General features: G+C 38.5%; 1 protein-coding gene across 4 annotated transcripts in view; it reads right to left on the bottom strand.

Moving 5' to 3' along the window:
- Positions 1–25,699, bottom strand: part of LOC121524854 (myocyte-specific enhancer factor 2C-like) — a 64,009-nt gene extending 38,310 nt beyond the window's left edge. Inside the window, exons 1-3 of one of the 4 annotated variants that reach the window (XM_041810383.1) lie at positions 25,463–25,698; positions 19,679–19,774; positions 10,363–10,592 (exon numbers count right to left, since the gene is read on the bottom strand). The gene's annotated coding sequence lies outside the window, so the exon portion shown is untranslated. Of the gene's footprint in view, positions 1–10,362; positions 10,593–19,279; positions 19,564–19,678; positions 19,775–25,462 lie in introns of those variants that run through there. The other 3 variants (XM_041810385.1, XM_041810382.1, XM_041810384.1) reach the window with 3 other exon arrangements.
- Between the last annotated feature and the right edge of the window lie 1,948 nt (positions 25,700–27,647).

The raw sequence follows: 27,647 nt of genomic DNA, 5'->3' as shown, positions 1-27,647 counted from the left end.
AGCAGAAGAAATCAGTAATGCCCAGATTAAAATAAATCATAAAAACTGGGGCAAAGATGGCCTAATGGTTAAATCATACAGCTCGTATGAAGGTGGCCTGGGTTCAGGTTTAAGGGGAATTTGGGAAATCTGTTTGGATTTTGGGGGGAATTAGTTTGGACTTTTTCAGCAACTTTTTGAAAATGTAATTCTAATTTTGGAAAACTGTATCTTAATATTGAGGGGAATCTGCTTTGAAATTTTAAGGTCATTTTAAGGTAAATTTGGAGATTTTTTTTGCATTTTTTTGTTAATGGGTATGGGGGTGTCCTTTGGAATTTTCAAAAAGGTTTATGAAAAATTCACACAATCTGTATGGCTGTTTGGGGAATTTTCTGTCATTTCCATTTTTATTCTAGTAGAAATATGCCTTGAACTTTTGAAAATTTATATTAAAATGTTAAGGCTTTTAACTCAAACTTTTAGGGAATATTAGAAGAACTGTTGGAATATTTTTTTATGGAATGCCTTAATTTTCAATTTTTCACACAGTGTATATCATTTTAAATTTAGGGGAGTTTCTTGCAACATTTGTAGGATTTGCTTGAAAATTTTTAAATATTTTCATGAAAATTTTGGAAGTATGTTTTTGAAAAATCACGCTGAAAGTTTTGTAGAGCATGTTCTTCATTTATTTAATTATTTATTTTTGGCATTTTAATGGGAATTTGGTAATTTTCTTTGGATATTAGGGCAAATTTGACTGGAAATTTTGATGTGTTTTAATGGAAATTTGTAAAATTAGTTTTTGTATTTGTTTGGAATTAAGGTTGTATTTTGTAATTTTCAAAATTTTCATGGAAAGTTCATGGAATTTGTTTGAGTATTAGGGGGAATTTTCATTGATCTTTGAGGAATGTATTTTGCCATTTGCTTTAGAGTTTACAGGAATTTACATGAATTTAGGAGGAATTTTTATTGTAATGTTTAGGCCTCATGATAAAGTTTAACTGAAACTTCTCGGGAATATTCAAAGAAATGTTGGAATACTTTTTATGGGAGACGTTAAAAATGTTTAAGAACGTTCCCACAGTGTTGAAGTAATAATGGGAAATATGTTTGGATATTTGTGGGATTTTGCTAGGAAATGTTTATGCATTTTCACAAAAATTTTGGGGGAATGTTTTTGCAAAATTTGATTGGAAGTTCTGGGAGCATGTTCTTTAATTTTCTGGCATTTAAATGAGAATTTGGGGAAATTGTTAGGATTCTGGGTTGAAATTTTCCCCAAATTTTGAGGTGTTTCCAGGGAAATTTTGGAAACTTACTTAGAATTTCGGGGAATTTGATTTGAATTTTGAGGCAAATTTTCTCTAAAATTTTAAGGCATTTTCATGGAAATTTGGAACATATATTTGTATTTGTTTGAAAATTGGTTTTCACTAATTTCCATGACATTTTGGGAGTTTTATTGGAATGTGATGTGAATTACACTGAAACATTTAGGGAATATTAGGAGAAATTTTGGAATACTTTTTATGGGATACTCTAAAAATGATTGAGAATTTTTGCACAGTGTTTAGGGATTCCTCTGGGAATTTGTGTGGATTTAAGACAGGAAAATCTCAGAGAAATAAAGAGCTATAAGTGGAAATGTTCATGCTTGGCTTCAAACAGTCCTTAAGGGCCACCATCAAAATGACCCCCATCATATCTCTTCCTAAATGACTGAAGACCCCAAAAAAGACACACGGCCAGAACATCTGCTCTAAAAACTGATCCAGTGTAGAAACAGGACCTTCAGAAAATGTGTGGACATAATTTTGGTAAAAACTACTTCCTGTTCCAGGAGAAGGCTGAGCTTTCACGGCGCTAATGACCCTAAAAAAGGGTGTGAAAATAAAAATGCATTTGACACAAAAGGTCCAGTCTCTGGAGGAAAAAACCTTCATAAAAATGTGAAAAGACGGTCTGTGTATAGTTTGGAAGTTTGAAACTGTCATTTGCAGGACTTGCAATGGACTGTGGGATGTGTAGTCTCATTACTCCAAGAAAAGTGATGGTCTATCTTTTGTAAACACTTTTTTTCTGCAGAAACATTTTTTGTTGACAGACAGAGTCTTCAGGAGCAGGTTGGCTTGGTGTTAAGATAAAAATATTGATGTCAACAGAAGATTTGAGTGGGAAATTTACTACCAGAGCTGTGGAGAGAGTGAGCTGTCACTGCTGAGCTCTATTTCTGAGATTTTTAACAAACCTTCTGTCGATCTCTTTTGTGCCACAGGGCCTGAAAACCAGTCGGAGAGCACAAAGAAGAGACAGAGCAGGTGTGGTGCTGTGCAGGACCGTCTGTGTGTGTGTGTGTGTGCCATGTGACCCGTGTGTCGCTCCTGAAGTGGAGCTTAAGAGCTCGGGTCGCCAAGTTAACTGGATGTTCACACACGCTGAGACAGACGCACACAAACACAAACACACGGCAGGTTTTCTTGGCAGCTCGGTCGCTGTCATCGCGGCGGGGCGAAGGAGAAAAAGAGGGACAGAAGAAAAGAAAGGCGTGCTCGCCGTCAGGAGGTACCGGCCCTCAGGCACGCCAAGGAAATGGAGAATGAAATTGGGATTCGTGAAGACGTAAGAGGATGACGCAGGTGTGCTCTCTGTGAACAAAAAAGAGAGGAGATAATGACGGCAGCGATACTTTCAAGTCTGAACACATCCTTGAATGTTCTTCATCATTATTAGACTGATTAACCACCACATTAGAGAGAAAACTAGGACTTAATGAAGCAATCGTGCCCACGTTTTATTCAATTTCAGATTATTTTTGCTATAAAAGCTCCAAAAATAGACAAAATCCAAGTGTGACATTTAGAAATACTCAGTTTTGGTAACTGAAACTCCACATCTTTGCATTTAGTATAAAAGTTCTATTGCTTTTAGATGCAGCTCTTCTTCTTTTTATATCTTAAACTAACTGATTAAATTCTCTTAAACTAAAAATGTCAATTATTTCCCCATCTATACCATCAAACTAGTGTTTCCAGGCTTGTATAAAACCTTACTGCAGGTTTTCTTTGGCTTCAGAGAAAATTTCCATTAACATAATTTATTTTTTCTATTTACAAACTCATAAATTCATCAAGATAGAAAATGTTCATTGATGAGGAGATACAGCGCAATTAAAAGTCTTCAGCCCCCCGACACTTTCTTCAATTTACTTATGTTGTAGTCGAGCTCTACGTCCAAACTAACCAAAATATTACCATGTGGATTCTGTAAACAAACATTTTGACAAGAAGATATCGTGATTAATAATGTCCTGATAGATTACTTCAGCAAATGTCAACACTAGTAGCATTTCAGGGGTCGAGCTAGTGGTAACCAGGGCCAAACAGGGCCCCCTGAAATCAGATTGGATCCCCCAAATCCTGAAAATGACTCTCTATTTGCCTTGTCAGTAATTAAAAAGCCATTCAGGCCTATTCAATCCCTAAGTATGTATTAACTTACACTGGACTGGTCTTACTTAAATATACTCAAGGCGAGGGATATGAATGTGGCACCACCATTCTTATATATTTCTGGATGCCACCCTCAGTGGAAAAAGTTTGGACATCCCTGGGGTTAGACTGGCAAACATGGGTTGTGGAGTGGCACAATGGGACAAAAATTGGCAGGAAAAGTGGTGGAAAGAGGTTAAAATGTTACAAAAATTGAGGAAAGTGGTGAAAAGGGGTCAGAAGTATCAAAAATTGGTTAAAAGAGGCAAGAATGGAGCAAAAGAGTACTAAAGAGGGTTAAAAAGTGGCAAAAAGTGGTCAAAAACATTTATGAAAAGCAGTTATAAACTAGAAAAATAGATGAAAAGTGGCAAAAATGGATAAAAGAGTGGCACAAAGGTGAAAAAACATGAAGCAAAAGTGGTTAAAACGGATTACAGAATGGCAAAAAATAGGTTAGGGGCTAAAAGAGACAAAAGGTATCAAAAACTAGTTAAAAGTGGCAAAAATAGCCAGGCAAATTAGGGAAAATGGGTTAAAGAATGGCAAAATGGGCAAAAAAGAGGGAAAATTGGTTTAAAAGTGGCAAAAATGGTCAAAAATGTGGTTAATGTGGCAGAAATGTTGCAACAATGGCCAGATAAAGTTGTGAAAAGAGGTTAGAAAGTGGCAAAATGGCCTGTGGAGTGGCACAAAGGGACAAAAATTGGCAGGAAATGTGGTGACAAGAGGTTAAAATGTGACAAAAATTTGGTTAGAGAGGCAAAAGGGGAAACAAGTATCAAAAATGTTATAAAAGCCTGCAAAAATATAGCAAAAGCCTGGGAAAGTAGTAAAAAATGGTTAAAGAGTAGCACAAAGAGATGAAAGAGGGACAAAATGGGCGAAAAGTGGCAAAACTTTGGCTTAAAAGTGGCCAAAATTTTCAAAATGGGCTATAAGTGGAAAAATGTTGCAGAAATGGGCAAATGAAGTAGTGAAAATGGGTTAAAAATTGACAAAAATGAGTTAATAATGGTGCTTAATCACAACTGGGCAGGGCTCATCCTCTGGGATTTGAAAACAAAATACAAATACTTCCACAATCATTTTTTAATTAGGCCAAAATATTGATTTAATTTCTGTTTATTTGAACATCTGGCCCCCAGAGTCTCTGTCAGGGCTAAATCTGTCCCTCATGCACATTTATCCTGTCATAGATGTCTTCAGCTGTCTCTCTGGTCTTTCTTTTAGAGCTCCACTGAAACAGAGGAACAAGATGTTCTTCTCTGTCTTTATTTTGACAGAAAACCAGCTGAGGTGAGTCTGCTGTGCTTAAACAGTCTCTCTAACACCACTTTTTCACATCTAAAAACACAGAGCAACACTGCTGACATAGGAATTGTTCCAAAGCTGTTGAATAATCATTTCCTTTCTGTGTCTGAATGCAGCAGCAGTGTTAGAAAAAGCAGGATCTACAGCAGCTTATATGTTTGACAATGCCTGTAATTAGTACTCACTCTGTAATTTAACTGCTGAGAAGTCTTTGTTTCCAGTGAACGGTCACATGGTTTAGGTCTGACCAATCAGGGAGAGCAACTGAGCATAAACGTCTGCATCATCTTCTGTATACTCTTATCTGAATCTGAAAACATCAGATTGATGTGCATGCACTATCTGCACTAAAAAGCAACCAGAAGACCAAAACTAAGAGCGTATTGATTCCACAAAGACCCTCTCTAAAGCTGTTAAACCTTCATCCCTCTCTCCTCCTCCTCCTCCTTTGAACGTTCACCAGCAGCCAAATACCGATGTGTTAACAAGGAGGCGAAGAATGAGGAAACAAGCAGAGCAAAAACAATAACACATGTGCTGAACAATGCCGCCTGTGAAGCCTCAACAAAGAGACGTCACACATTCAGCTCTTTATTCTACCAACAAGTATAGCGTGTGGATCTTCTTCCTCTGTGCCATAGAGCTCTATTGTTGGGGAAACTATTAAAAACATGCCAATCAGACCCACTGTATGACTGTTGCTGCATCACCATGAGCTATCAGGCTCTATAATCCTGAATCCTGCAGCCTGGAAGACCGCGTACAGAGGACTGGCTGTAGACCGTCTCTGATGAGACCCATCACTGCTTCATACCTGCACATCTACACTGGAATCACTGACGTTCAGTGGTTCCTAAACGGTGTTATGTCACGCTCATGTGCCTCGAGGTGAGTCTAGGTGTGCCGTGGGAATTTGCGCAACTATATGTTATTACTACAACACACAATTAAACAACTATAACAACTTCAAGCACAGGAATGTGTGTAAAGGAAGATGTTTTGTTTGGAAATGAACACAGTGTGCCGTGAAATTTAGGCAGGACCTGAGTTGTGCCTTTGGCTGGGCGTATGTTGTGCAATTTCAAGCCGGAACAGACACAAATTTGGAGTTGCATGACTCCCGTTAAAGTCAGGCTGAATTTCGGCCTGATCATTTGTCACGCAGTGCAAAAATGGATGACCACGGCCCAACAGATTTCCGTCCTGTTTGACGTTTCGGTTGCACGGCTGCACACGCCTCCACGGTAAGAGCACAGCCGCAAACAGGATCCTCAACTTTGAGGCTTTTTAGTAAACTGTCAGACAGCATCCTAAATCACCCTGAAAACAGCAGCAATGTCTTTCTGAAGTGCTTACCCTATAATAACAGGCAGAAAATAAGCCTTTCCGTGGAACTCCAGCTGAATATTTGTCATTATTTAACTGCTAGTTGTGTTTGCTGGAGATGCTGTTGATGCTGATGCAGCTTTTTGAAATGTGAAAACAAGACTATAGGTGACTTCGATCTCTTCGTGCCTCCTAGTCTGGCTCAGCTGCACTGGGACAATGTGGGCACTGGGTGACTTGAGATGACAGTACGCCCAGCTGTAGGTGAGTAAAGTTGGAAAATCTCAGTCCTAGGTGATAATTTCACATCTGATTGAATGCATATCAGAACTGCATTTAGTCGACTAGCCTAAAATACCCACCTACTGTAAAATCCAGTGTTTGAGGTACACTTTTAATACCTATAAATACCTATTCTTAAACATACCAGGTATAGTACAAAGCAGTGGTTCCCAGAGTGGGGGGACAGAACCCAAGACAAGGGATGCTTCTCAAAGCAGCAAAGAGAAATTTAAAATAATTTCTGTGATGTATCCATTATTGTAAAAAAAAATCTTTAAATGAGTTCAGGTTTAAAAAAAACATATATCTAAGACTTGCTCTTAAATGCCAGTAATGTGTACAAAGACTCCTTTAAATGTAAATTTGTACTGAAGCTTTGTGCAACATCATATGCTTTAACTAGCTCTGGAGGTGGCCAGTCACCTGTGCTTTTATTTTGGTGGTCAAAGGCTGAAAAGTTTGGGAACCCTTGGTATAACCTGCTCAGACACACAACAGCTGCTTCTCAAAGTCCAGGATCCTTCTTCTGTGGGAAGGATCTTCCAGAGTCCTCCCTGGCAACTCTTGAACACACATTTGGAACTGGCTAGCGTGTGTGCGTGATTACATCATAGTAAGGGTCACGCCCAAATACACGGCGGCGGCAGAAATCAAAATGGGAGGGGCACTGACAACAACTTTCACAAGTTTTACCCTGCGCTGTCTAGTAAGCTATCACACCATCATGTAATCAAAATAATTAGAGCCCGACGGATATGGGATTTTTGGGGCCGATGCTGATGCTGATATTGGGGGTCTAGAAAAAAGCCGATATCCGATATATCGGCCAATATATGAAATAAGAACATTGATATACACAGGATATATACTGTGCATGAACACAAATTCTTATATTTATATTATCTTTGTTTATTTCACAAAGATGCAACTTAGACGACGTTAAAACGCTGTATAATAGTCTTATAGTAAATAATGGTGGACATGTGAATTAACAGTTGCATTTACCATTGTTTATTCTCTACTCCTGCGTCTCCTCTACGCAGTAGAGACGCAACTGGTTGACTACAACTTCCACAATGCTTTGCATGCCAAAAAATATGGCTGCCCACAGAAGAAAGTCAAAGTACATGATTGAAAATGGATTAAAAGTGGATAAAAAAACACTTATTATCGGATGTAACGCTGTGGATTTAATCTCCAAAGACCCAGAAAAGTCACCAAAGTTCTGGGCTCGCTACAACAGCGTCCTTTGGAGCTACGGAGACAGTCCTCCGATGGCAGTTGATGACGTAGTAGTAGGGCTGAATGATTTTGGAAAATAATCTAATTGTGATTTTTTCCCCCAATATTGCGATTGCTATTTGATACACTATGATTCCTTAATTTCCTTTTAACCCTAAACTAGAGCAGAACAATTCTTTAAAAATACTGAATTCTGATGATTTTGACTCCTACTGCCAAATAGATATGAACTGTTTCGTTGAGAGGTTTTGTCATTCTCATATTTAATAAGACAAAATAACAAAAATTAAGAGGGTAGGATTTTTTTGCTGACTATTCTAAAAAAATGGCACTTGAATGATTGCATATGTTATGCATAACATCTCCGCAGCAAAAAGTTTAAAACTGGTAGAATTTATTAATGAGTTTTTGTGACTAGATTGAGGGAACACTGTACATGGTTAACATAAAAACATCCTGATGGATTATGGCAGCAAATAGCAGGACCAATAACATTTCAGGGGCAGAGCCAGGGCCAAACAAACAATTCATTTAGGTGTACTCAATCACTAAAAGCAGTTTAACCTACATAAGATCGGTTTTACCAACTTTAATTTCCTCATGAGAGTTCTATAAAAGTGGTCCCTCTGTCCTTATGTTTTTCTGTATGTGGCCCTAATGGAAAAGTTTGGACACCCCTGCCTTAATTGATGGTGGAGAGTGGGGGAAAGACGTGCAGAGAAGGAGCCTTGACCCAGGCCACCCACGCACATGGGGTGTGACCTAGCTGCTAGGCCATCAGCACCCCTGGTGCCACTTTTCTCCCTTGTAAAGGGAGAAAAGGGTGCGTTTAAAGAAACAGGACCGCACTGTTACCACTGAAAGCTGGTTTGACTGGAAACACTCATTGATGATCATCAGGTGATGGGCAGCTGAATTACCGTATTATACATGGTAGATGTGCAAACGCCATTAGGCAACAACTAGGGCTGGGCAATTAATTGAAAATTAGATTAAATCACAATACGGCCTGCTATTTAACCTGAAATGTGTGTCAAAATAGCAGATTTAAACTTTTTTTGTAGCAGAGATGTTGTGCATGACATATGCAATCATCCACAGGCATTTTTTTTAGAATAGTTTACAAAAAATCATTCTTTTTTTATATTTTTTTCTTATTAAATTTAAGAATTACATTATAATTGTAACTCTTTTCAATACACCAATTCCTATCCAATTTGCAGTACGAGCCATAATCATAACCATCATCATAATCACAGGTACATATTTTTCAGAATTTTTCAGCTCTAGTTTTAGCTAATATTGTGCTGGTTATTATATAGTTTTATTCATTGCTTGTGTTGGCTGGTTAAAAACACAATATAAGGAACTTTAGTAATAATCGCAACTCAAATCGCAATTGCAATACTGGGGTAAAAAATGGCAATTAGATTATTTTCCCAAATCATTCAGCCCTTGCATAACAGATGGAACTAAAAGAGCAGCACAGCTGCACAGGAAGTGCATGTTTGGACTTTCTTAAAAATGAGAATTGTCTCGTAGGACTGCTCATACACCACTTCTGGACTCTGCCCTAAACCACTATCTTCTGAATTCCTCTTTTTTAGGCTAATACTGTGTTTCTTGGAAATTTTGGTCCACCTTGTGATGTAAATAAGTCTTCCAGAAATTCCATACTTCTGCAGAGAAAGTTTCGATTTATGTTTGATGACTATTTTAAGGGGTTTGGTGACTCAAAAAGAAAAATCTCGTTGTTTAACTGTCGTCTTTCTAGCTTCTTTTAATCCCTATGATGATTTTAAATGGATAAAATAACTTTTTTTTTAGCTGGATAGTAACAAACAAAGACGTCACTTTAGACTGGGAGTACTTTTCCTGACACTTTAATGACAAAGACTTTAATCGATTGATACAGAAATGATCCACAGATCATCAATCTGTGACAGTAAGCGTTAATTGCACAGTTGTGTAATTCCACCTCCTCTCTGTTATTCCTCGCTCCTTGTTTTTCCACATTAGTAATGGCTGAATATGAACTGACAGCCTCTGACATAAAGTCATAATTGATGTGTTTTGCCACAGCAAAACCAAACACTTTGATTAAGTGGAGCGACGTGATAGTATCAAAGTGATGTGCAGCGAGCAGCAACACGCCAGCCGGAGAGCATTACATGAATATCTAGTGTCTGAGTCACGCTGCCTGTGAGCCTACCTCGCTTCAGGAAAACAGAACAAGGATCAACACGGTTTAAATTTAGAGCTCCTGCAGACGAGCACACTCAGCATGTTGTCGTGAAAAGGGAATTTTAGGCCAAACCGAGACGTGAGCCGCTGAGGGGAGATTGCATAAAACAATAAAAATCAGAGCGTGGGTGTGTGCTCTTATCTGTAGGTATGATTTAATACGCAGCTTGATCTTTTCCAGGATGACAGCAAATCTCCACCCATCTCACCCTCCACACGCCCACGTGCACAAACCTCTGCGCTATTTTTAGGCTCAGTGTAAAGCAGAAGGACTCCAAAAATAAAAGAATGAACTTTTTACCCCAAACAACAATACGACTGGTTTCTGGTTTCACAGACAAGAGAGAGAGCGATGGAAATCAGCCATCTCATGCAGTCCTCAGCTGCTCCCCTGCCAATGATTTTCCAACACGCTGAAGCTGCAGCGGGAGAGTTTGGCTGTATGCGAGCGGCCCGTGTGCATATGTGATGTACGTACTGTGAGTCTGAGCAGAACGCCGCTGAGGGCTAATGGGTGACATGTGGCACTGCCCTTGTATTTCTTGGCAGGACACTCTGTGTGTCTCGGTGTCTGCGAGCCGGGGAGGGCGGGTGGTCGGTGGAGGGTCAGGGGCGAGGGGGGAAGGGTGTTAGATCTCCTGCATGGTGGCTGACGGACAGAAGGTGGATGCTCTCTCTTTTAGACCTCAAATGTTTGCAAAGTTGGATCTGAATTGATTGGAAAAACAAGGAAAGTAAGCATGAGCAACCTATTTCTAACAAAGTCTGCCTACTCAATATTACAGGACTCTAAAGAGGCAAAAAAGTTCAACAGCCAGTGGTAAGTTGCTTCCTTATAGGAGTGTGACAGCATGATTGATACCAGCCACATGTTGGTATGATGATGCTGAAGTAGCTGCAAATACAGCCTGCAAAAGACGAGAAAGAAAGGAAACGGAGTGGCCCCTTCTTTAAAAAGGCTGACCATTAAGATAAGATTATTCTAGATTACTATTATAATGTAACGGCACTATTTCATGCAGTATAAGATGTAGGGATACATGAGTGATGTCAACACAAGCAGTGATGTTAGAAGACACACCTTAGCGAATATGTGCCAAGTCAAGACCAAGTCAAGTCTTGCTAATAAAGTCAACTAAAGACAGCTGCTGCCTCCTGATAATTCTATGTAACACTCAAATCAGCACAAATCCTCTGCCTGATGAGGCAGAGAGAAACAAGGCCTCTCCTTTCTGCTCTTTACCACAAGATAGTGAAAGCAAAGTCATGAAAATTAGACCAAAACGCCACCTCACAGACGAATATGTCCAGAACAAGGCCACAGAACATAACGTGCTGAATGCTTTTGTGGTTACCTGTTGCTGATGATGAAAATGGAGCTTTGGCTGCTTGGTGGATTCCTGGTTTAAACTAGGGCTGAACGATTTGGGAAAATAAACTAACTGCGATTTGATTAATATTTAATCATATTTGATTAATGCGGACTCTTTCATTTTCAGTCAGCTCTCCACATTTTACCATTTTGAACAGGAATGAGGAATTTCAAACTGAATTCACCTTTTTATACCCAAATTTGAGCCGGCTCACTGAGCTTCTCTGAGAAGTCAGAAATGAATCAAGCATAACATTCAACCCCTAAAACTCATTTTTCTGTTTTCTGTTCTGTTCTCATTTTTCTGACAAATATGACAGGTGGTCTAATAAATGTGTTAAGTACTGTGGGAGAAAAAAATCGATACAGCACAGTATCACGATATTTTGTCTGGTGATATATTCTACTGTTTTCTCCACCGAGTATCGATTTTTTAAAATTAATTGCTAATATGAACTCAAGTCTATGATAATGGAAAAATAAAATCAATTGTTTGTCCAGTGAGGTCAGCAGAGGTGAGGGTTATAGAGCAGGAGAAAGTTATTACAACAAACATGGCAGCACCAGGGGAAGAACATTAGGAATGAAAGCAGGGCATGAAATAGATGGACATGACACGAGGTTAGCAAGAAGTGCTACATGAAAATAAAATACTGCAGAAATATGACAAACATGAGGGCAAGGCTAGTGCTAAATCAGCTAAACAGGTGAAAAAATGGTATAAATCGCAATATATCACAATATATGGCATTGCAAAACTCACTGTATAGCAAAATGTTTAAAATCGCAAAAATATCGAATTGTGACCCAAATATCGTGATAATATCGTATTGTGGGTCCACTAGTGATTCCCACCCCTAATATATATCTATATATGTCTATATCTATATCTATATATAGATATAGATATATATGTGTGTGTGTGTGTGTGTGTGTGTGTGTGGTGGAAATGCATACCTGATTAAAAAAAAAAAAAAATGCATGATTGGGTTCCCATGTGCCTTAAACCAGCTTTTCAACTAGACTGTGCTTGCATCCACATGGACCAAGTGGAACCAGACCTTGGGGTCAAGTGGGCTAGGAGCTGGGCCTTGGTTCCACATTGCCTGGTATGTATCCAGCTTCAGGACTGAGAGGGAACAGCCCCGGTGAAAGTCATTGCACATGGATAGTGTACACAGTGTACTACATGCCAGTTAACTAACAAAGAATCCAAATTTAGACCCATCAATGCCCGGTCCCCAAAGGCAACGTGACGCCCGATTATGTTTAAGAAAGACGAAGGATCCTGGTCCAGGATCACAGTGTAAACTCCCTGAACTCTGAAAGATAACACCAGCAATCAAAGCGATTTATTATTCACCTTAATGACACAGATTATCCACATAATAAAAGATTGTAGGTGCAAAGATCATTTTCTTTTCAGAGTTACGACTCTTTATTGCTGCATAACCACACGACAATCACAGAAACATACAGAACACAACATTTGGTGTACTGTAACATCTTCAGACACAAGGCTTCCTCTGTCTGAGCCTCTCTGACTGCAGGCTACTCAACAATATGTTGTGAACTTCTCTTATTACTGCAGTGATGAGCGGGAAGCATCTTTGTGGTATCACTGATGGAAAAATAACACAACCCCCTTCAGCAAAATGAGGGACTTTTTAATGCCTGAGTGCTTAAATGTAGGCCAATTATAAAAGTGAAAGATGGTTTGTTTGGATGTGAAACAAGGCAGGGGAGGATGCTGCCTTTCTTTAAAAAGCAACTAAATAAGTCCCTTTTAAGGTCTCGGGTGTCAGGGCAGGAAACTTGATCTGACAAATGTGGTTTGGTTAGGGATGCCCCGCTATAAGAAGTGAAGTGAGTCACTTTGTGGCACAGACGCCACGACACATGCTCAGCATACGAGAATGATGTTACAGCGACGTCTGCAACTTCTCCACAGCATGCAGACTCTTTTTGGACCTTAGGACAGATCTGTGCACAAACTTATTACAGCAGAATTTGTACATTTTGAAGATTTTAAAGGGTTAAATTAGTACTGTGACAGCATGGGTGCACTACAAACAGCTAGTATGGCCTGCTTTTAATGCCCTTAAACTAAAAATGAAATACTTTTAAATGACCCTTTCTCGCACAAAAACGGCATTCAGCAACCCCGCCATCTGGAGCACGGTGAGGTTCAGCATGTTGCCCAAGGACACTCTGACATGTGGACAGGAAGAGTGGAGATTTGGACTGCCAACCCTGTGATTAGCGGCCGGCCGGCTCTTCCTCCCCCTGAGCCAAAGCCGCTGTGGATTTGTAAACAATTTAGACAACAAATTAGCAAAAACGTGCTTGACTTCCGCCACATCCACGCAAAAGAACAGGCTATAAAAAAAAAGTGGACGAAGCTACACCGACCACGCCCATTGGCTTAAGGACTACAGTTTCAGAGCCACGAGTTTTACAATTTTCCTTCCTGTTGGCTCGTTTTTTGGCACTGAAAGTGACCATACTGGACACAAAGGTGGCCGAGGTAGCCACTCCTTAACATACCTTTACTTTAATGTGCATTTTACTCTGAATGAGACTGTATTTTGACACCTGTCATATTTGAGAAGACTTAAAACTTAAGATCAAGACCTTGAGCTCAGTAGGCAAATGTTTACTAGGGTCGTGGTTCCCCCTTTGGGATCCAGGAACCCCTGGGGGGGGGCTCAGATTTCAGGGGGGGCGCCGGACCCTGTCTGCCCTGACATTGTCAAAATTAGATGTTCTTTATAAAAATAAATCATGATTACAAACCCAATGTACAAAAGAGTATAGGGCCAACCTAAAAAATTAAAATATAAGGAGAATCTGTGGATTTCTAATCAAAAAGGTCAAAATTTTGTTTGGAAAAAATCCAAATTTTTCAGATGATAGTCTTATATTTACAACATTTCAGAGTTTGAAAAGTCAGGAATTTACAAGAAAAAAAAATCAAAATTTCAGGATTTCAAAAGTCTTAAATTGACATTAGAAACGTATTTTTTTAATACACTTTTTTTAAGTTTAAAAGTTTTTTAAATCCTATTTTTACAACAGTGTAAAGTCAAAACTTCACAAGAAACCAAGCTGTAAACAGTGGTCGGGTTCTGACTTTGGGGCTTTTTAACCTTAAAAATTCTTATGTGGAGTTCAGGGACATTTACTGCTTTTAAAGTCATAAAAATGTAATTTTTCAAATGAATCAATGTTTTAAACCTGATTTTTTTCTCGAAATTAGTCTTTCTTTTTTCCAAGAGTGGTCCTAATGCACTGTCATACTAATGGATAGTTTAGACATAGATCCTTAGTCAAGAACAAGTCTATATGGGTCTGTTATGTTGGGATTTTGTCAGTGAAAACAATTTCAAATGATGTGTACTTTTTTCCGAGTGGGTCCAAGGGGGGCTTTGCTTTCTTCAATGCGAGTAGGGGGGGCCCTGAAGAAAAAAGTTGGGAACCGATGTACTAGGGGAATAAGGGACTGTACCAATTGAAGTAAATCAGCATCGACATTTTCATCATTCTAAAGGTATTCAAAGAGGTTTTATGTTTTATGTCTGTGACTCTGTTGAAAGTGCTGCCAATTGTCTTGGCTAGAAGACTCTTATAAATGAGATTATTGATCTTAATAAGGTTTCCCTCGTTAAATAAGCTTGAATAAATAAAATCCATCCGTCCATCCATCCATCCATTTTCTATACCGCTTATCCTGTTCGGGGTCGCTGGGGGGGCTGGAGCCTATCCCAGCTGTCATTGGGCGAGAGGCGGGGTACACCTTGGACTGGTCACCAGTCAATTGCAGGGCTAATAAATAAAATCATTTTGGGAAAAACAAACATGGAAATGGATTGAAATGGATCTCAGTGGAAGTTCAAGCAGTTCTATTCTTTCTCAATGTAAATGCTGCAACCCTCCTCCACCCCAGCCACCTCTATTCCAGTTCACCAGCATCAAGTCATATGCTCATCCTCCTACAAGCCACCTCCACCAAAAAAGCTCGCCAAATAAACTTTTTTCTTAAAGCAGATTTGGCAATTTAATTACTGCGAGATTTCTGCATTTAAATGACTAAAAAGCATAAAAAAGAACAAAAAGTGTACGGTGCCACTTTGTTAATGTTGGTTTTAATTATTTAAAACTGAGGACTCTACTGGAAACAGACCGAGCATGTATCTTAGCAAAGAAGAATAGTGAAGCACTTAAGGCATGGATTTCAGCGTGTGCTGTGGAATGAAATGACAAAGACTGACGAGAAAGGGTGCTCAGATGGAGTATGTGGAATTTGAGGGTGAAGCTGCTACTAATGGCAGGATTCCTTCAGGGTTTTATTTGGGATAGAAAAAAATCAGCAGGAGGAGCTTTTTCCAATTTGGTAACTGAGGGAAGAAGAAGTTCATGTTAGTTGCCTAGCAACAATCAGCACGGTTGAGAAGTGCTCTGAAACTGAGGCTATGGCTGAGTCTAGACAACCAAATTTCTTTGTGCTATGAATGCAGTCACCCCCTACTGGTAATCAAGAAGAAAGCAGGTTTGGCACTCTTCTTTTAAACCAAGAGGATGCCTCAGCTCCTTCTTAACAGACAATAAACGAAAGCTTTCGATGACTTTTTTCCACACTAACTTCATGCTTATCAGTTCTTTCAATGCTGGTTTGTTTTGGTTAAAGTTACATAAAACTGACATCAGAGTCATCCATCCAACCGGCTGGAAACATGACAGAGTGATGCAGGCTGCAGAGAAAAGTGTCTGAGGCATGTTTTCTTTAGATATTTGATGACACAAGACAAAGAAGATGAGAAATATTTAAAGTTCCACAGAGGCGTCTTGCTGCTGAACCACAGAGTGAAGATGTCATCTACGTCACAAACACCCAAACACAAACATTCTGCACCTTAAAGGTGAGACAGGAGAGCCTTCATAGATCATAAAAGATCTTAAAGATATGAAACCAGGTCATCAACCCATGTGAATCATACTCAGATTGCAAAGCCAGTTGTAAAGTCTTTCAAGTTTAGTCAGTGTGAGAACAGCAGGAATACACTGCAACACTGTCAGTATAACCTGGTTTTAAATTCCAGGAATGCCATGTTTTTGACGCTCTACTCACACACGTAGCGAGGCGCATCAACCGAAGCTCAAAAAATAGACATCCAAAGTCACGATAACATCAGCTCTATGCAGAAAGGCTGAGCTGGGCTTTCAAAATTGCTAATTAATCAGTAAAAAGTCAGTAAAGAGCAAAGATGATAGCCAGAGTTTACTACATATGTACAGGGTATTAATATATATTCTTGCATACCTGGGCTTATGATAATTTCTCTGCTAAAACTATCAAAAGCTGGTGCAATGCCACAAAAAATAATGCAGAACTGCAAATTCCACTGTTCTGATTGCAATAAAAAAAAAATCCAAAAAAGATGTATGATTTTACATTTAATAAAATAATGCATGATTGCCAAATGGCATTATTTTAAAAGATTAGATCTTAAGAATAGACAGAGTGAAAAAATAAAATGTGTTTCTCTTCTTATTTTCTCAAACTCCCATTTTTGTTGTGCTAATTGATATTTACTTATACAGGGAGCAACCTTGCCTGTAAACATCTCTAATTAATACTAGCATTTATGTTAGACCCTACAATTCACATTGCTGGATTATTTTTAAACTGAAGGGACTTGCACAAGCGGGACCCCATTTCCAAGTTTGGCCAAATCCTCCAAATTACTCGTCATGGTCCTGCATACTAACATGTTAACAGGAAGACCTGCTGACTCAAAAGACTGGTGCAAGAAGAGGAAATCTGATTGACAACAGTCCTGAATAGAAAAATATATAAAGGTTGTTCATAGTCACATGATCACAGATGTCTGTTCACTGTCAGGCAGTGGGGGACAGCCATTGGAGTGAATGGAGGAAAGTTAGTACTTTAGAGCTCTAAATGGACCTGTACGCTGCAATTATCATCAAAAACTTTCTACATACAATGAATACGATCCCAACACTTTACCTGGCATGGAGGCAACTGATGTCGCAAAAAGCTCAGACCTGCTAACGCCATCTAGACAGGTCAATTTACCAATGAAAGATTATCCATTTATCCCAGTCACAAGTATGATGGATCTTTTTTGTCGTTGAAAAAAAAAAAAAAGAATCTTAACACGTTCTTTGCTATGCTGTAAATACTTTAAGTTTCTTGCAAACAAACAGCCACAATCAATAATGGGATCATTCAACTGAAATATGCACCTTTACAGCTGTAAATGCAAAAGCTAATAAATATGTTCCTAACAATTCATCTTATTGTACTTTATTAAAGAACTTTGTTGCTCCGTGAATTTGCATAAATTAAAGCTGAAAGATTTTTAAAAATTTTTAAGGTGGCATTCGATAAAGATAAATCTACCATATTTTTGTCACTGGTGTTACACTATCCTATTAGCCACATTAAAGAGACTTTGGGAAAAAGTACATCTCAGGCTCTTTAGCAGATGTAATCAGAGTCACTGAAGAATTACGGGAATGCAAAAAAAACAACAACAAAAAAAAAAAAAACAGAAGATTATATTTTTTCTATTTTAAACATATTTTTTTAAATGCAACTCAATGGCAACAGTTGTTGTGGCAGCAATAAATGTATTTCAAAAATTAAAATATTTGAGAAATTATAATTAATGAATAGTTCCTGAAAAAGTGGGTAACACCAGTGGGTAAAAACTTCATGTATAATCAAGAATAGGGCTGGGCAATTAATCCCAATCAGATTAAATTGCAATAAGGCCTGCTGCATTTTAAAAATCAAAAAAGCTGCAATATTTCTTAAACTTGAAATGTGTCAAAATACCAGTTACATTTCTAATGTTTTGCAGCTGATACTTATGCACATCAAACATTCAAGTTTTTTTTTTGAATAGAAATTCCTCTTTTACTATTTAAAATGAGATGACATAAAAATGATCATCCCTTCAATGTAGCAATTGATATTAAATTTGGAATATGAGCCAAAGAAATGCAACTAGCTATTTGTTTTTAATTCTTTTGCCGTAGTATATTCAATTTCTAGTATTTTGTAGGTTATAATTTAAAAATTCATTGCTAGTATTTATTGAAAAATATATAAGATGAGGAACCTAAAAATAATTGCATATTCAATTGCAGTCGCAATTAGGTTGTTTTCATGAATCATTCAGCCCTTATCAACAGATAATTTTGAACAAAAAAAAATGGAGGATTAGCAGATCTATCCCTGGCATTTCTACATAGATTATCAAGAAATGGGCACAGGAAGTCAAGAGATATCCTCAGCATGATTTTAATTTCAAAATAAAAGTCAGTTTTCAATATGGTAACTTCAGAGACATGACTCTGGGACAATTACACTTATGTTATGCATTCTAATATTTATTTCACATTTGGTTTTTAAATGTCTTATATTTCTGATGACCATGTTTATACTTTTTGTTTCCTAAATGGTGGAAAAGTCTGATCTGGCCTCAAAATATTGCCCTCACTCGCTATATATTTTTGTGTCTCTTGGCATCCATATAAGTGGTTCATATAATAAAAAATGTATCACTCAAGGTAGTAGGATTGATAAAAAAAACATGTAGTTTCAGATTCAATACAAAAAAGTATTCAGAATGTTTTTTCCCAAGTGAAATGTTTTAGTACAGGTTATGCACAGAAGAATGCATGCCTCTATAGAGTGACTCAATTAGCATTGAGTAAATGTATTATTTCACATCATAGATTAATCCGAACAAAGGGGGCTTTATAGGGCACAAGTGACACCCCATGGCTCCCAAATTGCTCAGTACGGCCCTGGCTACTAACGTGTTAATGTAGCACAGGCTCATGTTGGCATAAAAACACGGTCAAAGAGGAAACTTAAATCTAACAACGATCCTAGAAATAAAACATCTACCCTTAAACACGGTGCATGTTCTGGTTCACATGAAAACCAAACTTCTCCAGCTTTAACATAAGCTATATCTGTTCTTCTTACCCCGAGTTTCTGTAGAAAAATGACACACCAACTCTCTCATTCCTCACAGAAAAGTTCCCCAGTGTCCTGACGAGTCTGCCGGGGGACGTGAACCGACCAGCGCCGTTGCACGAGCCTCCTCTCCGGGCAGAGAAACTTGAAGCTCCCGGTGAGAAAACAAAAACCGAGCGGAGGAGCCAGAAAGTTCTCCAGAGACGTTTTCCTCTCCTCCTCACTTGATCTACTGAGATGAGAGTGAAGGAAAGAGATCCACGGACACACCAGAGGAGGATTATCCCGCTGCTGTTTGTTTCCTGGCGTGTCAAACCCGCACGCCCCGCATCTCACCCACTCACCCACCCACTCAGACCCACACACATGGACTTTAACACATCCACAGAGACCCGCGAACAGCCTTACCTCTCTGTCCTCTTCCTGCTGCTCTCTCTTCCTCCGTCCAGCGGTTCAGTCCATTCGTGAATCTCCTGGAGACACGCTGCTTCAGGCTGTCAGCACCTGGACGTCAGGAGACGACGTACCAAGCAAACAAACAAGGACGACAACCGTGAGATGAGCTCTGAAGTGAGGACTCATGGAAAAAGCTAATAAAAACTAAAAGAACACGTCATTTGAAGCATATAAAGTGCAGTTTAACAGGTTTATTATTGTTACTTTGATTTTATCGCTTGTTTTCAACAGGTTCATGCCTACAAACAGTGGAATTACGCGGACAAACATTTGTGTAACACACCAGGCTCAAGGCTGCCTCCTTGCGAACGCTATTGAAACTACAACTCAGAGCGAAATACACGTTACTCCCTTTTATTGATAAATCAGGGGGGATTTTAGCATCAGACTTTTACAGGTGCTTATTAAATTGTGACATTTAGACTTCCTGGAAAGTGTTCACTCCTTTTAAAACACTTTTTATAGAAAAAGAAAACACAGTTCCCCTTATTCATTCCATAAGTCCAGCCATAATTTAATTCTAAAACCATTATACTACTATCTAAACAACGTTTTGAATGCAGGACATGTCACAGAGTATTGTGTATTATCGGGCAACCATTATGAGGCCTTTCCCAGTACTTAAATGACACGTCTGTAAAATAAAAAAGCCTAAAAATAATATTATCTCACTAAACAGCGTAGGCGGACTGGGATCAAAAAAAGGCCCTGGCATTTGTAACAGACTGGCTCTTTCGAAAAAAAAAAAAAAAAAAAAAAACACCAACCAAGCTGTTAATATAGAGAGCTTGTGATATGATGGGTGCTGTTGTAACTGTGAGACAGTCATCTTTTGGTCAGCGGATAACCTGGCCAAATTTACTTAAGATTCTACCATTTCAATGACAAGGGAAGTAGATAATGCAAACTTATGGATAAACTATAAGAAATCAAGTGTGCAGAGGCTACAGTAGCCTATAATGATGATATGAGATAATTACTGAAGAGACCTAGATAGTGCAGTGCAAGCACAAGTAAATGCTCTACATGCTGTATTAAGAAATCTGGTGTAAAATTTATCTGCCAACTTGATTCAACTTGGAACTTTTTCATATCAAATTTTATTTATTAACTTTTATGATGCCTTTCTAAAAATGTATGTATTGTGCTGTCCTTTTATGTGTTGTGTTGTTATTTAATGTGGACCTCAAGCCTGTAATAAATTTGAATTAAACTGAATTATACTCCAATCAAACAATCAAAATGCATACCTTTGCAGTTCAAAAGTTAAAACTATGGGTGTCAAGAATAATTGCATTTATCATGACTAAATTAGTGCACTCATTTAAAAAATCATGATTAATCTCATGCTTTATTGTCCCTTTCAGCTCACTGTGGCTAAGCCACATCAGCTTCTCTGTGCAGACAATGTGGTGTAAAATAAATACACCACTGCCTGTTTTTGTCTAATTTCACTTAAAAAGAACTCACAGACAGCTCAGTGGATGAGCCATAAGTCAGGGGTGTCCAAACTATGACCTAGGGGCCAAATGCAGGCCTTGGCCCATTTTTAATTAGCCTACAGCAAATGCTAAAACATAAGTGAAAATGGCCCACAATAAAACCTGAAGGCCATGCTTGGCTGTAGTGTATATTTTATTTGTGTTTTCATATTTAAAGATTGGTATAGTTTAATGTTACTTTGGGGGCTTGTTCGGGAAGGTAACACAAAACTAAACCTGTCTGTCAATAAGAAGACAGAAAAAAATCACGGTATGTGAGGGTGGTCTGAATTTATTTGTACTGGCATATGTTTTAGTTTCAACACTAGGCTGTGCTACCCTGCTAATTTTGTAAACAAACAATTTGACAAGACAATTCATTTATGTGCTTTTTATCTTGATATAAACTTTAAAGCATATAGAATCAATAAGTGTATCTGTACCTAAATTGGACTGGATTGACTAACTTTGATAGCATAAAGGGGAGGTATATGACAGTCGGCTCACCATCCTTAAAATTTTCTGCATGTTACCCTCAGCGGAAAAAGTTTGGACATCCCTGTCATAAGTCATGTGCCCCTTGCGTTATCAATCATATAGCTTTTAACTGGCCACTTATGTCCTTTTCAATCCATAGCAAAGTCTTCTTTCCATGGTTAAGTTGATGTTTAAAATCTTGGATCTACCTATAAAAGCATGGCTGCATCCAAACAGGAAGTCAGTTACCTTTAGTAGAACAATCCAAAATGACACAAAATCAGTTTTGGATGGAAAATAGTGGAATTTTAAAATCCAGTTAAAGGATGTGATTAATGGCAATTAACTACAGAAAATATGAGAGTAATCACTATTAAAAATTAAAATTATTTGACAGCCCTTGTTAGAGCTTATAATTAGGTTGATTTCAACGGCTTTATGTTTCATCAGTATCCATTTCCTATTAAAAACCTTCTTAAGAATATAATTATTAAAATAGTTTGTATTTTTCCTTTTTTGTTTGTTTTAACTGATTAAATAATGAGCCATCTAATTGGCTTAAACAGCCCATGATTTAGTTACCCTTCTGGCATTTACCCAAAATTCAGATGGCGATTTTTATCTGATGCTCCCCAAATATCATCTTAGCATCCCTGAAAAAGGGGCCAAGAAGCATGATATTTTAAACAACCTGAAATTGCACAAAAAAGAAACCTGATGTTAGCACATTTCTGTAGTTTAGAAATAATTAAAGCAGACCCTTATAGAATAAGGCAAAGCAGAGATAAAAACAACAAACAACAACAACAAACAACAACAATAATAAAAAAACACAGAAAATAAAGGCTTAATTACTGGAATGAATCTTTTTTCTTTTTTTGCCTTAAATTTGTATTAGAATACTGTAGTAATGTGGGCATACACATTTACTTCCCCTAGAGGTAGGATCTTTAAAAATAACACTTAAAAGCTTTCTGCTTTCTTCTTTTTGCTTTCTCTCTTAAATGACCATTTCAGAAATCAGAGGACATGTGATGGTCATGGTATCAGGCAGGTAAAGCTGCTGGTCCAAGGGAGGCGGGAAAAAATAGATGGTGGCAACTACATGCAGAATTTAAAAGTAAAAACAGATATATAGATATATTTTGAGGATTAAAACTCATGTCACTCAGTTTGTATTGCTGTAAACTGAATAAACGATATACATAGGGAAATAGTATCTGTTCTGATGAGTACTGAACTCTTCTGATTACCACAGAGTCCTCAGGACCTGAGCATCCCTAAAGTTCTGGTTCTAAAATTGTCCCTCTTAAACAACTCAGTGGTTCCCATCCATTTTTCCAAAGAGGCATGGTGGCGTCAAAACTCAACATCAGTTGTAGTTGTTTCAGAGAAAACCCTGAGAAAGTAGGCTTTTGCATCAGAGCAGGAAATACTTTAAGCTCCCCCTGAGATCTTTGACGTCCTCCTGAGAGGATCCCTAGCTCTGGATGAGGTAACAAGAGATGGTAGTAACTGAGGGTTATCAAGCTTCTGAATATAGACATAAACATAGAGATCCACTGCTGTTGACTACTTCATAAACAGCAAAGAAAAATTGCACATCTAGCAGAATAAATAAAGACATTTCCCTCAGGAGTTGGTGGAGACCAAAGATATAGCCAAAAAAGAGAGACTGCACAAGACTTAAATTTGTTGAGTGTCAAAAAGCAGGATTCTAGCCATCCTTCCCCAACTGCTTGGTCATATGTACTGTCTGAGGTCACTATCCTGCAGCCTCCAAGTTGTCATCTCTTCTATCTCTCTCTAGAAACTATTTTGCATTTATCAAACTCCTTCTTTTCTCCATAGAGTTGAAGCAAATACTTAACTGACACACGGTGAACATATTCAAGCAAATAAAGACAGTTATTTTTCTCAGGGGTGAGTGGAGACCAAAAACAGAGCCAAAAGAGAGGAAATATTGGACTCAGATTTGACAAATGTCAAAAGAAGTGAGCATAGAAGCAACGTTATGTCATCATCAGATTGATAATCCTGTTTCCCCACCTCATTTCAATCTCTAACTGAAAACTTTTAGTATTTTAGTCTTTTATTCTCCAGAAAGACAAAACTTAAACCATTCAGACATAGAAGAGAATATATTCAAACACTAAACAGCGTTTTTTCACCCAGACATTGGTGAAGACCAAAAACAGAGATATAAAAAAGGAAATATTGGACATTTTCCCTTCTATCTCTTCCTGGAAAATATTTTGCTGTCTTGTAATTCCTTCTTTTCTCCAGAAATCCAAAACAAAAGTCAGACAGACACACAACAGTGAAAATATTTAAGCAAATAAGACAGTTATTTTGCTAAGGAGTCAGTGGAGACCAGAAACAGAGCCAAAAGAGGGGAAATATTATACTTGAATTTTTTCAGATGTCGAAAAAGTGGCCATACCTGGGCCTTTTGTCAAGTCAGTATTTTGAAACTGAGTTGTATGAGGTACATAGCAGTAGTAGTGGCATTAGCCTGCAGTGATTTCAGTGAGCATTGACCCTCTAAGAAGGACTCAGGAAGCTAGGCCATACAGGCTAACAGATGGATACAGTTTCTCTGTCGAATTGAGCAAGTTTTGGGTAAGAATGGGCCACAAAATAATGAGTCAAAAAGTACACACTATCAAAATTGTTTTGAAGCATTTTATTTCATATCCAGAAAGCCTCTGTGTTTTTTGTTGCTGTTTTGCAGTGCAAGTGCACGCAAATCGTAGCCAAAGCCCTCAATGCAAAATAGTGACAATAACACAGAGGCTTTCGGGGTAAAAAATAAAAGCTTTCAAAAGCTTTTGGTGTTACATACATTTGAATCAACATTGTTTTGTGGCCCATTTTTTTTAAAAAACTCACCAAAGAAACTGTAGCTACCCATCTGTTAGCCTGTATAGCCTAGCTTCCAGGCCGGTATGCCAGTGAGTCCTTTAAAAAGGAGCAATGCTCACTAAAATCACTGCAGGCTAATGCCACTGCTGCTGTTATGTATTTCATACAGGCTAACTTAAAAATACTGAAATATCACTTAATTTTCTAAGGTCAATAATTTTGTACAAAAGCAATATGTATTTTCCTGTTTTCCTTGTATATCTTTCCGGAAACTTTACCACCTTCTTTTAAGTCCTTCTTTTCTCCAATAATCATAATAAAAAAATCTAAACAGAAGAATAGCAGTATGGGTATTCAAGCAAAGTAAAAAAAAAGACAGACATTTTGCTCAGGATTTGGTGGAGACCAAAAACAGAGTCAAAACAAAGGAAATATTTGACTTAAACTTGAGTGTTTAAATGTATGCAAATGAAATACTGCATATTAGCATATCATTAATATATTAACTTTCTTAGGTTGATATTTTGCAGCCAGCAAAAAACAAACACTAAACAAACATAATGGTGAACATATTCAAGCAAATAAACTACGTCAATTTCCCCATAACTGGTGGAGACCCAAAACAGAGCAAAAAGACCAAAAATATTAGACTTAAATTTTGTCGAGTGTCATAAAAAGTGGGACTTTGCCATCTCATCAGCCATATTCACTTTATTTTGTAAAAAGCTTGTTTCTGCTGCCCCCATGTGGTCAAAAATGTAAGAAGACACCTGTTTACTGCACTTCCATGTCCATCTCCGACTGTCAACTGTTTTCCAGTCTAGTAAACCCTTTATTTCTACAAAAATGTTGTAAATCTCAGTTTTCCATCAGATTTAGCAGCCACTGATAGCATCTATTGGAGCTCACTCACCTGTGCTTTTTGTCCTGTCTTCACCTGGAAGGTTCCCCAGCAGCTCCAGCTGTGGGTTAGTTCGCTCAATCCCTTGTATCAAACAAGAAAGGATTTTTAAAAACAAAGAAAGAAAGAAAAGTGACTTTAAGCCAGACCAGCTGGCTTAGAGGAGAGGGGGACCCAGAACTGGGCTGCGTTTGGATCTGAGCTCAGATCGCTGTGAGGAGAGGCAGTGGTGACACTCAAACACCACCCCCTCCACTCACACACATAGTTACAGTCACAGTCGTATACCCTGTGACCTCCGGTGTCCGGGCGGCGGTCTGTGGAGGAGCCCGGTCACCTGTCGTTGTCACTCGCGGTATATTTAGCTCGGAGGTGTCACTGATGCAGCCTGTGTGTGTGTGTGGCAGAGAAAAATGTGTTGCTGACACTCAGGGCCTCGACGGGCCCCGGCGTAAGAGCCCAGGATTACGGCTCCAAAGAGCGGCGGCTCGACACATTACATCCAGAGAGAGAGAGAGAGAGATCAAACCTGCAGGCTTGTCCTACATATCAGCACACGGAGCATCTGCAGGGCCCAGGATTACTATCAGCTGTTTTCTCCTGTCACAGCCAGAGGACCAGAACAGCAGGGCTGGTTCACTAGGTGATCTATGAATCTACGCACGATCAGAACAGAAACACGACTGAGTCACTGAAAAGCCCAAAACCAACACACCCCCGCTGGTTTCCACACCAAAGATAAGTGGAGCAGGAAGACGGAGAGGCATGACGCTGACTCACGTCCTCCTGAGCTCCATCATACTACACCGGGATGCTCTCTTTGTCATCCTGATGATGTATGAATCTCTTTGGATCCAATGATTCTAACAAGACAACAGCAATCTTTGCATCAAGAGGTCAGGAAATGAGATGTGCAGTGGACAGATTGAGACATAGCTTATACATATTTTTTGTCTAAAAAGCTGGCTGCATCCCACACATCAGTGCAACCAATAAACCATTATAGAGTGCTCAGTCATTATCACACATGAAGCAAATAAGACCTAACATGACTGAAAATTCCCTGTATTCATTGTGTTTTGCAAGCAGCCGCTGAACTGCTCAGATACGTAGCAGCACAAACCAGACTGGTGAGGGTTGGTGCCAACTTTTAACTGCTTTTCACCCTTGCTAGGCCATAATTCTGCATTTAAAGGAAACAGTGATAAACTATCTGGTGAATAAACCTTGTGGAGGGTTGGTCTGATTGAAAATCTGCTCAGGTGAAGCACAGTAATAAGGAAAAATGGTGTGTTTGCTTCTCCTAAAGTTTGATGTAATAATAGCAACATGAAGCGAGTGTCAGGGGCTTTAACATGAGCTTGGACTCAAGACAGTTTGTCTTTAGCTCTGCGCTGCAGCGACTGGTCTTACAACATCTCAAACAACAGTGTAGAGGTCTGTCTAAACTGATAATTTGCTTGTTTCAAGTCCATAATATGGAGACAAACAAGCAGCCAGTGTTAACTTCGTTGACTAAAACTATGACTAAACTATGACTAAAAATGTTCGTCGACAGCCTTTATTCCATGACTAAAACTAGACGAAGACTAACAAAAATAGATCTGTGATGACTAAAACTGACAAAGACTAAGTTTAGTTTGTGTTAAGATGACTAAAACTAGACTAAAATGTAATGTAGTTTTTGTCGGACATTCAAAATCTGTGATATTTCTCCACTGTAGGTAAATCTATCAAAAAACAATGCATCTGTACCTATTCTGCCTCTCAGCTGTAGAAAGCAGGGACCCCAGATTTAATGGACCAAAACTTGACTAAAATGTTTTGAGTTTTCATTGACTAAAACTAAAAAGGATAGACATGACTAAAATGTGACTAAAACTAAAATGTATTTCATTTAAAGACTAAAACTAAGACTAAAATTAAAAATAGCTGCCAAAATTAACACTGCAAGCAGCTGTAGACTTCATATAGGCCTTTCAGACTGGCAGGGCTCTGTGCTGGTTCCGGTTCCTGAACCCAAATTTGAACCAGCCGGCACGTTCAAACCGGGAAAAAAATTGGTTCTGAACCTGAAAAGTTGGTTCTCAGCTGGAACCAAAAACAGTTGGTTCTTTCTTGGGAACTGTGACATCATCAGTGGGCGTATTACATTCTAGGTTGTGAAGATGAGCAGAAAAAAAAAGAAAAAATGGTC

The sequence above is a fragment of the Cheilinus undulatus genome, linkage group 17 (assembly GCF_018320785.1).
Source record: "Cheilinus undulatus linkage group 17, ASM1832078v1, whole genome shotgun sequence".
In the NCBI taxonomy this organism is placed as follows: Eukaryota; Metazoa; Chordata; class Actinopteri; order Labriformes; family Labridae; genus Cheilinus; species Cheilinus undulatus.
This window is presented reverse-complemented; position numbering and strand designations above follow the sequence as displayed.